Consider the following 4406-nt stretch of genomic DNA (forward strand, 5'->3'; position numbering starts at 1 on the left):
TATGGATTTCCGTGAGTATATAGATTCCCTTCCATTTTCATTTTGTTGGGAAGAGTAGATACTTGTAGCCGAGATATTTTCCAATTGCTTGAATAGATCGGTCCAATACAGGGAGAGGTGACATTATTAAATGCTAACGTGGGGATTACATTATCAGGAAATCCTATATAGCATCATTAAATGTTGGACTTTAAATTATGTATCTCTCTCTCTAGAATTAGATGATCTCGATTAAGTGGAGAGCATCTTTATTGAAAAGAAACAACATTTTTTTTTTTCTTCCCTGCAGCAAGGTCTTCAAAACCTCTAGTGCTTGTTTTTTCGCCTATTTTGTATAAGGAGGTTTTTTCCACTTTATTTTTTGGTTCTCTCTCTCTCTCTCTCTCTCTCTCTCTCTCTCTCTCTCTCTCTCTCTAAAAAGACATATCTACTATTTTTTGGTAACTTTTGAGAGATGCATTGTATGAGAAGGCTCTTGGGCAACGGTTTTCTGATTAGTGATTACATTTCGCATGACGTTCAAGTGTTGCCCATAGCTGTAACGTGCCTCCTCCTTCGGAAGCTTGTTTTGCCACACACGCAAGACTAACAGATTTGCTACCATTAGATTCTTCAGATCTGACCATCGTGGCGGTTTGATGGCAGATGCATTGGTCCCACCCGCCATCACAAAAATGCAATCACTTCAATCACCATGTCCTTTAGTCATGGGACTACAACTCCCTTCTTGGATTGTATTAAGACCGTCAGTTTGTGTGACTCCCTCTTATCTGCGAAAGATAAAAAACATTTATTTGTTTTAAATATCATTTTATTTTATTTTATTTATTTATTTTATTATTTTTTGGTGTTGCACTAATTAAGAAAGGGTGCTTGTCGAGGTCTCCCTATCACTTATTCATGTATTTATGTATCATTTAATTAATATATATCAAGCTTACTTAGAAAAAAATGAGAGTAGCTTTATGTAGTGAAACTTTACATTCTCGTAATGGTTTTTTCCCTGGAGAAAAATATGTCCAAATTTTAAGATTTTTTTAATTATTAAGCTCGGAAAAACACATTTGTTCATAAAACTCCTAACACGAATTTGCTTGTGAATAAAAGGTGGGATCCTGACTCTTGAGCAGTGCAAGTGACACACCTGTTCAGATGTTACAAAGAAGATGAACCGATCATGATCCCGGAAAAGGCATCTAATCCAATAAATCGTATCGTTATTTCATGAATAGACTCATTATTAATGAACAAGAGATCCATTTATTTGCATTCTTGCAGACAATTGATGGGTCCGATCAAATGCCTTTGCCATCTTGGTACCATCATCATGCTGTGTGTATAGAGACAGACACATTCAATAATAGATTAATCTCTATGGCTAAACAAACTATTTATGGAAAATTTTTCAGCAATTTGTTTTACAGAAAAGTAAATGATTTTTCTGTTCTTTGATGGTCACTAGAAAGAGTTTTAATGAATGTCATGTAACTATTACCATTCCAAGCTTTTTTCACTAGCCTGTAAAGCCCAACCAATCCCTCTCAATTATAAAGAAAAATAAGAAAACAAAATGATTTGAGATAGGTATTGATTGATGTATGAAACTCAAGACAGTCATACAAGATCCATATGCAACAAGGCAGACCCATCAACAGAGATAACCAAGTATGTAGATGGCATGCCACATGACATATCAGATGTGAAAAATATAGGCTTTGCTGATTAATTTGCACATGGGTGGCTCTACATAACTTATGGTTCTTATTGTCAATGTCATGTCAGCCTTGTTTTCGAGCTCCCACACAAAAACAACCTTAACAATGTACAAAAAAAATTAAATTAATTTGTGAGTTTCAAATCATCATGAAAACTTAGAAATTGAAAAATTACTGTTCATGCTATTGTGGTTTTTACTTTTTCAAAATTGGTATTAATTGTTTAAAAATTTTAGACAAGCACACATGGTTACGGTCAAATTTCAAGTTGGTCATGTAACACCCTGTCCAAGCCCATGGAAGGAAATACCGGCCATTTGAAAACGACCTAAAACGACTCTATTTCGGTCAAAAACCCTAAACCTATTTTGGCTGTTATTTCAGGTTGAACGGGTCTTGGGCACAATGGGTTTAGTTGTAAGTTATTTTGTGAGCATTTTAATAATTATGGGTCTACACGTTTCCATTTAGAAACGTGTACTTAGGGATATTGTTGCTTTTGTTTGTCTATTTAATGTAATGTTTGAAGCTAAAGGATATCTTTTGGCCCATTTATTCCATGTGAACATTGGAGGTCTGCTGGCTCCTTGAATTGCGAGTAAATGATTTGTTAATTACTTTGTTTATAATAAGGTGGTCTCATAACCGCATTCTTGCCACATGGCCAAGGGAACTCGTAATGCTCAACTAGCTGAGGCGGTGGCTACGTTGCATGGGGAGACAACCTCCTTAAAGGAGGAACATGATCGGTAAAGAGTATTAATGGAAAATGTCTTACATCATATCAGGAATTTAGCATCAAGTTATAACAACTTGGTGCAACTTTCCTCTGAGACTAATTCTGGGGAAGGTTCGTCGAGAGATAATAACTTGAAGATTAATACCAATCCTCTCTTTGATGGATAGAGTGGAATCCAAGTTAGAACACTTTGTTTGGATTTTCCCCGCTTTGAAGTGGAGACCCCAAGAAGTGGATTCTGAAGGCACAACAGTTCTTTTCCTATTGTCAAACACCAGAAAATCACAAGCTTCAAATCGTCTCCTTCCATATGGAGGGAAAGGCATTATCATGGTACAATTGGTTGATGGAATCCAACCCTATCACAAATTGTGAAGACTTCTTGGTGGATCTTATAACTAGATTTGGGCCCTTGGCATATGAAGATCCAGTGGGAGCATTCACAAAGCTTTGGCAAACTGGCAGTATGGAAGAATACCAAACTAATTTCGAGATCCTGTCCAATAAAATCACTAGCATTAGTGAGGAATTTTGCATCAGCACTTTCTTAAGTGGACTTAGAGATGAGTTGAGAATTATAGTTACCATGCTCAAGCTAGCCACCCTTTTACCTGTTGTATGTACACCCAATGTCCAACTCACTCCATATACAGCACCCCTAAAGCCAACTACACTAGGACTCCCTGGACCTAATCCCATTCTCAGAAAACCCCCTTATCCCATCAAGCGTATTACCCCTAAGCAAATGCAAGAAAGGAGAGAGAAAGATTTGTGCTATTACTATGATGATAAGTACCAGCCTAGGCACAAGTGCAATTGACTCAAATTTACTTGCTGGAAGGTATGGAATTAGAGGCAGAGGAGGAGTAAGGAAAGGAAGAAGAGGAGGAACCTAACTTACCAGATATAGAGGTTGTTCCAGTGTTACAACAAGTTGGGTTGTTGGGTATTTTCTTGCAACAGCAGGTGCGCCCTTGCCCAAGACAATGAGGTTAGTGGAAAACTGAACCAGAAATAAGTTATTTTTCTAATTGATACTGGTAGTACACATAGTTTTATAGATTTAAATTAGGGGTGGCAATTTGTGTTTTCGTGTTGTGTTCTTGTCGTGTCAAGTTATGAATATTCAATTATATAAGTCAATCCAAATATGACCCGTTAAGCTAAACATATTAAACTTTCAAACCCTAATCCAACTTATTTAGATAACGGGTCGTGTCGTATCACCCGTTTTGACCCGTTTAATAATTAATTAGAAATAACTCAACACGATGCAACTCATTTAAATCTGTTATATATATAAATGGGTTGAACTAATACGCATAATTCATTTGACCTAATTAACATAATTTCACATAAAAGTTAAAAATCTATATTCACAATATCTTAAAAAATATACATCAATATTTTTTACATTTTAATATATAATAAAACCAATATTACAAACCCTACAATAACAAATATGAATATAGGTTCAGAATTACAACCCCAATAATAAAAACAACAAAACCATAAATATACAAAGAAATCAAAATTACAACTTAACAATAATAAAATTATAATGTTGAAATAAAATCTAAATGGGTCAATATAGGCTTATTTCGGGTTAAGTAGGTTGACCCATTACTAGGGGTGAAAAAGGTCGGGCCGAACTGGAGAAACCTACCAGATTGGACTGACCATGGGACTAGTCAGTCTCAGTCTAAGGTTTTGTGGATTTTTGGTTTTCGGTCTGGTCTCGAGGTGAGGTTTTCCTAGACTGGATCGAACCAGACCGACCGAATACGAAAATGTATTTTTTTTTAATTTTTAAATATATTTTTTTATATATTATTTTATTAATAATTGTATAATTAATTATGTAATTTTCATCTAAACTATTAGTACATTAACAATATAAAATTTTAAATATGTAATTTAGAAAAGACTGAGTGCTAATGAGTTTTGAGGAT

This window comes from Carya illinoinensis, chromosome 9 (genome assembly GCF_018687715.1).
Source record: "Carya illinoinensis cultivar Pawnee chromosome 9, C.illinoinensisPawnee_v1, whole genome shotgun sequence".
NCBI lineage: Eukaryota > Viridiplantae > Streptophyta > Magnoliopsida > Fagales > Juglandaceae > Carya > Carya illinoinensis.